We start from the raw sequence: 14,059 nt of genomic DNA, 5'->3' as shown, positions 1-14,059 counted from the left end.
GGAGTCAACCTATCTCAGGATCCAGTAATACCATTCTTCGGAATATACCCAAAAGATGCTCAATCATACTACAAAAGCATTTGTTCTACTATGTTCATAGCAGCGTTATTTGTAATCACCAGAACCTGGAAACAACCTAGATGGCCCTCAATGGAAGAGTGGATAAAGAAAGTGTGGCACATCTCACATCTTGAATTTTGCATGCAAATGTATGGAATTAGAAAATACTATCCTGAGTGAGATAACTCAACTCAAAAATATGAATATGGTATGTACTCACTCATTAGTGGATACTAGCAATAAACAAAGGACATTGAGCATATAGTTCATGATCCTAGAGAAGCTAAGTATAAGGTGAACCCAGAGAAAAACATATTAGATTCACCTGCAAATTAGAACCAGACAAGATCGCCTGGCAAAATTTGGGAGCATGGGAGTAGAGGTACAGGGAATGGGAGACAGGGAAGAGGAGAGAAGGAGAGGGTTGTGGAGAGCTTGAGGGAATGGGATAGTTGAGATGGAGAAAGGACATATGTGAGAGCAAGGAAAGAGATATCTTGATTGAGGGAGTCATTATGAGGTTAGCAAAAAACCTGGATCTAGAAAAATTCCCATGAATCCACAAGGATGACCCAAGCTAAGACCCTAAGCAATTGAGGAGAGGGTGCCTGAATTGGCCTTGCTTTGTACTCAGATGGATGATTAAATATCATCACAGAACCTATATCCAATAACAGATGGAAACAGAGGCAGAGACCCACATTGGAACACGGGACTGAGCTCCCAAGGTCCAGTTGAAGAGTGGAAGGAGGGAAAGAGTGAGCAAGGAAGTCAAGACCATGAGGGGTTCACCCACTGAGACAGTTTGCCTGACCTAATGGGAGCTAACCAACTCCAGCTGGACTGGGAATGAATGAGCATAGGATCAAACTAGTTTCTCTGTATGTGGTTGACATTTGGGGCAGACTGAGGGGCCAATGACAACGGCACTGGGATTTGCTCTACTGCTTGTACTGGCTTCTTAGGATCCTATTCTCTTTGGATGTATACCTTGCTCAGCCTGGATGTAGTGAGGAGGGCCTTGGACTTTCTACAGGGCAGTGTGCCTTACCCTCTCTTAAGATTGGAGGAGGGTGTGGAAAGGTTGTGTGAAGGGAGTGGGAGGGGAGTGGGAGGAGGAGAAGAAGTGGTAATTTTTTAAATAATAAAATAAAATAATAATAAAAGTAATGAAATATATCTTTTTATTTAAAGATGACAACTATTTTTTAAAACTATGGATTCAGGAACTTTTTGAGACTCTAGACTTTTCTAGTGTTCCTCTCACAATGCTTCACATACTTTTGAGTTAATGGTCCAAGTCTTTAAAACTGAACAACAGAGAAGCTTTGAATGCCTGGAGAAACAATGTCACCACGAACTTCAAGAATATGAGAACCCATCTGTTTCCTATTTCCAGGAGGGTCTATATATGTTTTTCTTTGCGTTCACCTTATTACTTGGCTTCTTTAGGATCATGAACTATAGGCTCAATGCCCCTTTTTTGTGGTTAGTATCCACTTATGAGTGTGTACGTAACATGTACAATTTTTTTTTTGGCTCCGGGGTACCTCCCTCAGAGTAGTGTTTTTTTCATTCCAACTATTTGCATGAAAAATTCAAGATGTCATTGGTATTTAGTGCTGAGTAGTATTATAATGTGTAGATGTGCTATACTTTATCCACTCTTCAGTTGAAGGACATCTAAGTTGTTTTCAGGTTATGGTTATTACAAAGCATGCTGCTATGAACATAGTTAAAAAAAACCAAGATCACTTGACAAAATTTGGGAGCATGGGGGTAGGGGCTAGAAGAAAGTGGAGAAAGGGAGAGTTGAGGAGCACTTGAGAGAATGGGATAGTCCATATGGAGGAAGGACAGAAATGAGAACAAGAAAAGATTTCTTGATTGAGGGAGTCATTTGGGGGTTAGCAAGAAACCTGGCTCTAGAAAAATTCCCAGGAATTCACAAGGACGACCCAAATTAAGACCCTAAGCAATAGAGGAGAGAGTGCCTGAACTGACCTTGCCCTGTACTCAGATTGATGCTTATTTTAAATATCACTGTAGAACATTTGTCCAACAACAGATGGAAACAGAGGCAGAGACCGGCATCGGAGCACTGGACTGAGCTCCCAAGGTCCAGTTGAAGAGTGGAAGGAGGGAAAGTGTGAGCAAGGAAGTCAAGACCATGAAGGGTTCATCCACTGAGAGAATGTACCTGAGTTAATGGGAGCTCACCAACTCCAACTGGACTGTGAGTATAAGTCCATGGGATCAAACTAGTCCCTCCGAATGTGGTTAACAGTTGGGGTAGACTGAGGGGCAACTGACAGTGGCAGTGGGATTTATTACTACTGCATGTACTGTCTTTTGGGGTTCTTATTCTCTTTGGATGTATGACTTGATAAACCTAGATGTAGTAGAAAGGGCTTTAGTCTTTCCACAGGGCAGTGTGCCTTTCACTCACTTAGGATTGGAAGGGGGTAGGATGGGAGGGTGTGTGACATGAAGGGCCAGGCCTGCATGTTGGGGTTTCTGTCCTGCCTGCCCCCCCCACCCCGAGCTGTTTAGTCCCAGAGAAAAATCACACACAGATTTATAAAGCTGATTGGCCCATTAGATCAGGTTACTTATTAGCTAACTCTCACATCTTGATTAACCTATTTTTCTGATCTATGTTAGCCATGTGGCTCAGTACCTTTTTCAGTGGGGCAGCTCACATCCTGCTGCTTTGGTGACTGGGCAGGAGTGGGAGAAATCAACTTCCTCTGCCCCAGAATTCTCCTGCTCTCCTTGCATCTTTTCCACTTCCTGTCTGGTTTTCCCACCTACACCTCCTGCCTGGCCAATCAGCGTTTATTTAAAACATGATTGACAGAATACAGACAATTCTCCCCCACCAATGGTGTGAGGAGGAAGGGAGAGGGGAGTGAGAGAAGAAGAGGGAGTGGGAATTTGGACTGATATTTTTAAAGTAATAAAATAAGATAAAAAGACAAAAAAATGTGAGAACCTAGAACACATTATCTTTCACTTTGCCTAGAAGAGAAATAAAGTTACACACTTATCAGGTCTTCCTATAGATCAGGCATTTTTAAATTAAAACTATAAATTTACTTCCTGTCTCTATTTTTCTCTTTTAGTGCTAATTCACTCATTTTGTTTTTGGTAAACTATGACAAAATTATTTAACCCATGATATAATCGATCAGTTTATTTAGATGGCTAATAATACAGTAATAGAAAATCTAAAACCATTGGTAAGCATTTCAAGCAAAGAGAGAACATAAGAGAATTTAAAAAGGAATTTAATTACTGTGCCATAAGAATCAATTCCCTATATTACAAAATAAATAAATCTAAATTTCTTCAAGTATTCGGATTCATCAAACTCAATTTTGATCTTTATAAAGTATTGTGGCTAAAAAGAAAAAGAAAAAAAAGTATTGCTACTCTAAAGTACTTAACCAAACACTATAGAATTTATGGTAAATATTATTTCCTGATATGTCTGCCATACTTGAACTTACTCTGACATTTCAAGGAATGCTTTGTTGAAAATTTAGCTTGAATAAGATACTGTCATTATTTAAATATACTCATTTAAACACTATTAACTATCTTAAATAGAAAAATAATCCTCTAAAGTTCTCACATGTTCTAATTTCAATTATTGGGTACTTTTCTTGTCTCTTTTAAAAGAATTCAGGACTTACTTTAATCTAATCAGCCTCTTTAGTCTGAACATGAAGACACATTATTAGCAAGTTAGCTTTACTTGTTAGTTGCTAATGAGCAAAGGCAATCAAACCAAAGTCCGGCAAAGGAAGTTTGGTAGCAGTTATCTGACTCTGCTGCCCAGCCCTCAGTCCACAACTACTACTAACTCTAGCTCACTGGGATGTCTCTTGAGGAAGCTCTTCTCTTTTGTTTGGAACAAAGCTATTTCAGTGACATTCATTGCAATCTCAGATTCAATGTCAAGTTTCAATTAAATACCTTGCCTCAGGGACTGTCATATAACTCAATCCTACTACAAGTAATTTTAAAGATGTTGCATGGGGGACTGGGAAAGAAAATTCTTCACTTTCCTCACATTCAGCCACAATGTATTCCCTTCCCTCTGGGCTGTAAAGTTTTAGATAATAACAACTCTAGCCACCAATTAGGCATTATGAAGGAAATGTGAGTTCGGGACAAAAAGGAGGAAAATAAGTATTAATCTATAGTTTATGCAACATTACCAGCAAGAACAGTACTTGAATTATTTAACTTTCATTTGTTGTGTGTTGAAAAGAAATTAACCTCAAATGCAACTTATTTTACATTTCTATGATCTATAGATATTAATTTTTATTACATAACAGGTAAAATGCTGTTGTAGTTATAAAATCAATGTTGTAAGAATGTTACATATATAAATGTTTTTATATTGGTGGTATATTTCTTCAACCATAAATATTTTAGTTGTTTATCTTTTCCTTTCTTGACATGCTTTAGCAAACTTTTAGATTACATGTATTAATTAGTAGCAGATAATTTTATTGTACATTTATTGAATTTTTTTTTGTACTAGAATATGTATTTATCCCAAGACATTTGGTAATGAACATGGATTAAAGCTCTGACTTCCTACTTTGTTTCTTTCAGTGTGAAGATGAAAAGAAACCATGTTTTCATGTTTTCAAAGAGCATGAAAACATGTTTCTTGTGAATGGAAACATTTTAGCAACATCCCATACAAATACAATTAATATATATTAAGATGAAAAATTATGAAACATAGAGAATTCCACTATGTTTATTAATTTGACATGCTAAGAAAAATAATACAGAAACCGCCTAGGGGCATTATTTTTTAAATAAGGAAGACTGTATTTTGGCTCTTAATTTGAGAATACGAGCCACCATGGCAAGGAAGCTATACTAGTAAGAGAGTCAGGTGGCTGTCATGCTGCCTTGTCAGAACACAAAATATTATCAATGCTAGGAGGAATTCTTTATATTTTGTATCATTAAGATTACAATAGTTTAATAAAAATTTAATGACACATGGAATGACATATTGTAGTCTCATTTTAAATCATAAGGTGCACAAACTAATAACTTTATTCTAATATTTCAATTTCTTTCATTAAGTAGACTCTTTTCTTATCCCTTAACTGCTTTAAGTATGCAAATGTTGGGGAATATGTTTAGTTTGCATTTGATAATTCTGTGAAGCTTTGATTCTTTGCTTGTCTAAACACTTGATGGTCCGAATAAAGAAATGAACAGTTAAGAGGGAGGTAGGAGCACAGATAGACGGGTCTGGCATCAGAGAGTATGAATAGAAGGAAAAGTTTGGGAGGAGGAGAATTAAGAGCAAGAGGAGAGGAGAACATGAGGGGCCAGCCACTCAGACACCCAGACACCCAGACATCCAGACACCTAGACACCCAGACACCTAGAGACACCCAGACACCCAGACATCCAAAATATCTGGGGCCAGCCACTCAGACACCCAGACACCCAGACACCCAGACACCCAGACACCTAGATGCCCAGACACCCAGACACCCAGACACAAAGTCAGCCAAAGACAAAGATGTAAAGAACGATATACAGAAGTTAGAAAGAAAAAATCCCAGATGGAAAATGTAGATGGGATAATTTAATATAAGAAAAGCTGACAAGAAATAAGCTAAGGTAAGCCTGGGCATTCATAACTAAAAATAAGCCTCTACATTTGATTTATTTGGAGCTGGGTGTTGGTCTCCCCAAAAAGTCAAAAGAATAAAACACCCACAACATGTAAACATCTCAGGTTTGGGATTTTGTATATAATATACCCATGTAATGCTTAATAAAATGATTTTTATCTGCAAAGACTCTATTTTTTTGTATACTAATATGGATGTCATACTCCCATGAGCACAGTAGATATCTATGTGGATTAAGTTGAGAACTTTATCATTAGAATTCTATTTCACCAGGTTAATTTCCACACCACCATGGTCTAAACTGAAGTCTCATTAAAAAACGTTAGAACAAAATGTTAGTTATAAAAGAAAACTCAGGCTGCACACTGTCATCTGGCTGAGCCTGTTTGCCATTCCTCTGGCTTGGCAACGGTCAGTTGAATGCTGTGTAGTTATTCAAGGTGTTTTGAAACTCAGTGTGTCCCTCACTGCAGCACTGACTGCACTTTCCCATTAAGTTATTTTCAGTCGTTCATGCGGCGTTCCAGAGACTAGACGTTAATTATCTGTTGCTACAACTTGGCTCATAGCAACTTTTGACAAGAACGAGAGTACCATCCAAGTATGAGAAGCTAATTATCACAGTCAATATCCTGTGGGTAAATCAGGGGAAAACAAATATCTGTGATGCCACAGTAAAACTGCAACCTCGCTCGTTACAGTAAGCAAGTATGCTAGTGCAAATATTTATTAATTAAAGGTATCTCTATAAAATATTCCTGCATAGTTTAAAAGGAAAGGGACTTAATTCCATTTCAGTTGGTCACCATATAATAGAATGAACAAGATTCTAAAAGATATCTTGTCTTCACAAAGTAAAAATGTATCTAAACATGTTAAAATGTTTGTTTTGTCTTTTTCATATGTTTTTTGCAAAGCTATATAAAATTTAAGAAGATATTTTCTCATTATAATCGTATAAAATATTTAAAGTTATGCATAAATACCATTAAAGGTCTATTTTTATAATGTATGGGGCTACAACACATTAGTGTACATATTTTAAACTGTACTAGGTAAAAATAAAAATGATACTGTTTAGTTCCTAATGACCTTCACAATATTTGGATTTATTTATATATCATCAGATATTTTTATTATGAAACAGTAGCAATTAAATAAATACAAAAGTATGTAACATGAGGGCTGGCTTGTTGGGGTATCTGTCCCGCCCGGTACCCCTCAGCCGGCATGCCCCAAAGAGAAATCATACACAGGACTCCATAAGATTATAAACTGATTGGTCATTAGCTCTGGCTACTTATTAGTTCTTATAACTTATGTTACCTCATTATCCTTATCTACTTTAGCATATGGCTCCATACCTTTCTCAGCTGGGCAAGTTACATGCTGCCTCTTCAGTGATCTGCACAGGAGTGAGGGAATGGCTTCCTGCTTTCCAGAATACTCCTGTTCTCATTGCATCACCTCTACTTCCTGTCTGGTTTTCCCACCTATATTGCCTGCCTGGCCAATCAGCATTTTATTAAAATATGATTGACAGAATACAGACAATTCTCCTGCATCAAAAGTATATAAAACTCTGGCCTCCACACTTATACACATGTGCTCACAATCCAAATATATTTGTATATCTATCACACATACAACACATACACAAAACAATAATATGTAAAATCTCTAAAGCATAAAAATTCACTGAAAGTGATGTCATATAGGAACAAACACCAATATACTTATTATGATAATGGCATAAGACATTTTGGAAAAATAACTCATAGTAGGAGAATATTTTTAATTGTTTTAAAGAAAGGAAACTCATTAAGATTTAGAATTAATAAAAATTTTAATATAAAAAACTGATATTCAGGGAAGAGTATGTATTTCTATAATCACACAGGTAAAATCAAGAGTTTAAAATATACATAAATAGCCTTAAAACATTTTACAGGTTTTGTCCTTTAAAGATGCAGAAAAATAAAGAAATAAAGAATAATTTTGATAGAATAAGCATATTTGCCTGACAAGACATAGCCCAGATCTCATTCCCTTTTGCTCAGTTGGAAAATGCAAAAATATCAATGGGAAAAGGGACTTGAGTCACTTGAATACAAAACTGAAGTCAAAATATTAGACACAGTGATTCTCAAAATTTTTCTTTTACATTTTTTTTGGAGATAGTTTTCTTAATCTTCATCAGAATATGAATTCTTCATCAAAAGTTAAAAATTAGATTTGGGTTCTTTTCTAGTTTCATTTCTGCTGCCATAATAAAATACTATGACCAAAAGCAATTTATAGGCTGATCTGACTTATAATTACATGTCACTGTTATCAGAGAGGTAAGACAAGATAAAAATTCAACACAGAATCTGCTATTCTTCACAGCTTTAGTTCTGAACAGGTGAAGATACGGAGCAGGAACATGGGGAATGTTGTTGGCCGGCTGGCTCAGACAAGCCTATGGTTTGCCAGTTTTCTTGTTTTGTCCAAGAACACTCAAATGGGGAAGGCTGCTGCTTACAGGGGAATAATCCATCTTATATCAATTAACAAACAAGACAATTCTTTATAGACATTCCAGGCGTACATGAGTCTAATCAGGTCAGTTCCTCAGTGATGAGTTTCCTCTTATGTTTTTTGACGGTTCTAGTTGACATCTCAAGCATTGATGTGTTTTAAATAGTTACTGTCTTATTAGTTTATGTGTCAGAATTTGTATGGAGTTTGTCTTCATGTGTTAAGATTTTACTTACATGCGTTTAACAAGATTCCTTTCCTGTTTACATAAAGAAACAACAGTGTGTTCAAGGGGAAAAATTTAACTATTGTCTGTGAGGAGAACTACTCAGAAAGACTGACTTGCTTTGAAAATCTAATAATTTTCAACTCTCATATTTAGTTATAATGACAATTTTTAAAATACAACTAATTAGTGTACTTACTCTATATGATAAACATAAACACAACCTTGGAACAGGACATTCGAACACAGAATATTTGAATTGCATCCCATATATAGACATGTGTGGACATATATTTATACATATCTAAACATAAATATGCATACAAATTTATAGAATATATTTTAACAATATATACACATAAGTATCTATTTAAAAATAAACATATGTGTACACATACATACATTTAATTAAGGGTATCAAGCTAGATGTGGTAGCATATGCTTTTGCTCACAGTACTTAGGAGTCACAAGCTAGCAGATGTCTATGAGTTTCAGCCCAGCAAGGGCTACATGGTAAGACAACTTCAAAAACTAGCAAAGGAGGGGGCTGGAGAGATGGTTCAGAGGTTAAGAGCATTGCCTGCTCTTTCAAAGGTCCTGAGTTCAATTCCCAGCAACCACATGTGGCTCACAACCATCTGTAATGAGGTCTGGTGCCCTCTTCTGGCCTGCAGACATACACACAGACAGAATATTGTATACATAATAAATAATTAAATATAAAAAACTAGCAAAGGAATAGATAAAAAAAATATGAAGTGTGAATTAGTTTGGGCTTCAATTAAACATGCCTTCCCAATTCAGAGGAGAAACATTTAATGCTTTGTGAAGTGATTTTTAAAACTGTATTTGGATCATAAGTGATAATTTTCATAGAGCTGCATATTGATACCATTAATTCATTGTATATTTAGTCATCTGATTAACCTGATCCAGGAATTCTTACAAGTTTTAGTTGAACACAAAATATTCACTATTTCAAATTTCTTAAACATATTTTGTGATATAGATCAATTCATGCTGTTGGTATGCAAACACAAGATTATGGGGATAATATTCTATATGCATGTATATGTGTGGAAGACAGAAAAAAACCGGAAAATTTTTCCGAGGAATGCTATCTGCTTCCTTTTGAATAGCATCTCTCATAGTCCTGGAGACCAACAGTCATGCCAGACTGGGTGTGACCCATGCTCCAGAGATTCTCTTCTCTTTTTTCCCCAGAACTGGGGTTATAAACACAAGCCATCAGACTCAACGTTTTTTAAATTTTGGTTCTACGAATTGAAAGTTAAGTCCCTCTGTTTGAAAGGTACATACATTTCATTAGAGCCACTCTTCCAAACACATAATAATATTTGCAATTTACTACAATATTCAAACATTATTTTTTATAATTTATCTTACTTTACTCTTGAAAATTATTATAGTCTGCCTATTGTTACTGCTGTTCCTTCTATAAAAGCTTATCACTCTATACAATAAAAACTTAATGATCAATTCTGCTTCACTAAGTAAGATCTGATAATATTTGGGTGAAGAGACTGTCTTTAGGTTGATAGTTTTAACAAATGAGATCTAAAATTGGGTATGTATCTTAGATGTATTTTATCTTTAATGATGCCACAGTTTTATTGATTTCTATTATAAAATTATATTTATTTTAATTCAAATGCCAAATAAGGGATCTAATTTTTATGTAACTGCTTCTACAGACTGCAGATGGCTACTCTCATTGCATGGTACAAGATATGCTCACAAGAATGTTTTATATAATGACCTTAGCTGCACAGTTTACTTAACTGTTTAAAATGCCCTGGGAATTGAGAAGTAAATTATGTATGAAGAACTACAAATAGCATTGATAATTTATTAATTTCTATTAAACTTATTTTACTCTACTTTATTAAATTTGAAAGCTGTGACCTATCATGAGATTCCACTTCCATTAAGCTAATTAAAGCATGAAAATATCAAAGGTGAAGATGGCATGCATGCAAATTACTTATTGTTACTGTAAATTAATTGGTAAAGCTAGAAAAGTCTAATCTTCAGAAAATTAATGCAGATTTGTCCTTTTGCCAATATATAGATAAATTACATTTATAAAGCATATGCAAAGTTAATCATCTAAAATTTAATGGTAATATAAAGACAGTATATTCTTTTGGACTTATAATTACTATTAGTTTTACATATAGGTATATGGTACATGCTTTTTAGTTATTCTACAATATTTATGAATTTCTCATCCTTATATATCCAATAAAATGTGGTTGAAGATTTTTTTTAGATGTTGCATTACTGTGAGCATTGATATGCTATTCTACTTGGCATCGCTGTATTGGATGTGAGCACACTCACTTTTTTGCCATGTTATAAACAAGGGCATATAATAGTTACTTACAAATCACTTATCTGGCTATTTAGAAATAAATTGTAGAAAGATGAATGTCAGAGTAAGATTACATATAATGTATAGATATTAAGCTATTTTATTTAGACATGAATAGAGGCATTCCTGTATTTAAGTGTCTCCAAAGAATCTAGACTTCATTTCCCCATGGAAACAAGGGTAATATCTTTAGATTTTTAATAGTTTGGCTTCATATTAATAGAAGTCACCCCTTTAATATTTCACAAAATTTTTATTCATTCCTAACACACACATATATATACATGACTAAGTTAGTATTTCATACAAAGAGATTAACTTTTAATGTAAGAGCTTGTAATGAAGAAAAGTTGTATAATAATTTAAACGTGTCAAAAAGTAGAATTAAAAACTGACATCTAATTAAAAGCTATAATCTTCCAAGAAATATTTATGTACTAAAGGAGAGTGAGAAAAACAAATCATTTTTAGAATTAATTTTAGATCTATTAGATTCTGTCTTCAATACTTAAATTTTCAGAAATTCCCATCCACCTAAATTTAATATATTTTATAGCCCAGATATTTTTGTAAGTATTAAATCCTTAAATCTCTAAATATCATCTAGGATGATGATGATAAAACACAATTTTTATCAAAGATTTTTCTCATTCAAATGTAGTTTGTATTCTTATTCACATTAAAATTTTCATGACAAACAAGGAAAAAGTCTTTAGTACATTTGATCCATCTGTCTTATCCATCTGGATACATACAAAATTTCAATTGAACTCAAAATTCTAAAAGATTTTGTGAGACCTCTCCTTCCAGGCAATCATCTCAGTTATATTTCAAAGTTGCATATTTCATTGGCAAAACATTTCAAAACTGATCACATTTAGGACAAATGAAACTAATACTCTTTACTTGCTTTTAGTATGAATAGCCATCAACAGTCTGAAAACAATAAAGTTATAAGTGAGAAATACATTATTAATGTGTTTGTAATTGGGTACCCTTCTTAGCATTATGAAATTATAACACTAATAAGAATCATAATCAAAATAAAGGCTGTTAAATTAATAGTGTGGGTGTATGGTCGGAGATCAAGGATGAGTCCTGGAGAGTTTGGAGGGAGACAAAAGAAGGGGAAAGTAATATAATTCTACTTCAACTAAAAGTGGATTTTTCTTCTGGCATAATCAAATATCCTCTGGTTATATACCCAAAAGTGATATTGCTGGGTCTTGAGGTAGATTGTTTTCTAATTTTTGGAGAAATCATCATACTAATTTCCAAAGCGACTGTACCAGCTTGCACTTCCACCAGAAATGTAGGAGTGTTTCTTTTACCCCACATCCTCTCCAACATAAGTTGTCATCAATGTTTTTGATTTTATAGGTATAAGATTTGTTATAATTTTCCTTTCTCTGATGGCTAAGGATTTGATCATTTCCTTAAGTGTCTTTCAGTCATTTTAGATTCATCTGTTGACAGTTCTCTGTTTAGGTCTATACACCACTTTTTTTTCTAATTGGATTGTTTGTTCTTCTGAGGTCAAGTTTCTTGAGCTCTTTGTTTATTTTGGAGATCAGCCTTCTGTCCAGTGTGGGGTTAGTGAAGATATTTTTCCATCTATAGGTTGCCTTTTTTGTCTTGTTGACCTTCTCCTTTGCTGTACAGAAGCTTCTCAGTTTCAGGAGGTCTCATTTATTGTTTCCTTCAGTGTCTATGCTACTGGGGTTCTATTTAGGAAGTAATCTGTGCCAGGGCATTCAGGTGTACTTCCCACTTTCTCTTCTATGAGGTTCAGGTTGGTTGGTTTTATGTTGAGGTTTCTGATCCATTTGTACTTGAGATTTGTGCATGATGATAGGTATGGATCTATTTACACTCTTCTACATGTTTATATCTGGTTATGCCAGCACTATTGTTGAATTTGCTTTCTTTTTCAATTTCATATTTTTTGCTTCTTTGTCAAAATTCAGGTGTTTGTAGATAGGTGGATTGATATCCGGGTCTTCAATTTCATTCCATCGTTCACCCTTTCTTTGTTTATGCCAATATTAAGCATATATTTTTTATTACTGTAGCTCTGTAGTAGAATTCAAAGTCAAGGATTGTGATGCCTGCAGAAGTTCCTTTATTGTACAGGTTTGTTTTGGCTATACTGGGTTTTTTGCTTTTCCATATGAAGTTGAGCATGGTTTTTTTCAAGGTCTGTGAAGAATTTTGCTGGGATTTTGATGGGCATTACATTGAATCTGTAGATGGTCTTTTGGTAAGATTGCCATTTTCACTATATTAATTCTACCTACACAAGAGCATGGGAGATCTTTCTGTTTTCTGGTGTCTTCTTGAATTTCTTTCTTCAAAGATTCAAAATTCTTATCGTACAGGTCTTCCAGATATTTTATTTGTGGCTATTGTGAAGGATGATGTTTCTCTGTTTTCTTTCTCAATCAATGTAACATACGTATAAAGGAGAGATACTGATTTATTTGAGTTAATCTTGTATTCTCTACATTATTGAAGGTGCTTATGAGTTGTAGGAGGTATGTTCAACTATGTTCATAACATCATTATTTGTAATAGTCAGAACCTGGAAACAACCTAAATGCCCCTCGATCAAATAATGAATAAAGGAAATATGGTACATTTATACAATAGAGTACTACACATTAGAAAAAAAGCTAATGAAATCGTGAAATTTGTAAGCAAATGGATGGAAACATCATATTGAGTGAGGGAACACAGACCGAGAAAGACAAATATAATATATACTCACTCATAAGTAGATTTTAGACATGAAAGCAAAGCAAGATTTATCTACAGCCGGGCAGTGGTGGCGCATGCCGTTAATTCCAGCACTTGGAAGACAGAGGCAAGCGGATCTCTGTGAGTTCAAGGCCAGTCTGGTCTACAAGAGCTAGCTCCAGGACAGATTCATTTTATTTGTATGGGAGTGATGTGTGTATGTGTGTGAATGTGTGTGTGTATGTGTGTGTGTATGTGTGTGCATATTTTTGTATGTGTGTGCACAGTGTAAATTCACAGGTATGTACATACAGTTTTAAGTATGCATACAGAGGACAGATAAGATTACTGACTCCCTGCTCAAAATTTCTTCTATTAATTCTTTAAGATAGATTCTTTCGCTGAATCTGAGCTAGATTGGTGAACAGATAGCTCCAG

This window comes from Myodes glareolus, chromosome 5, assembly GCF_982192425.1.
Source record: "Myodes glareolus chromosome 5, mMyoGla1.1, whole genome shotgun sequence".
Taxonomy (NCBI): domain Eukaryota; kingdom Metazoa; phylum Chordata; class Mammalia; order Rodentia; family Cricetidae; genus Myodes; species Myodes glareolus.
Note: the sequence above shows the minus strand (reverse complement) of the source record.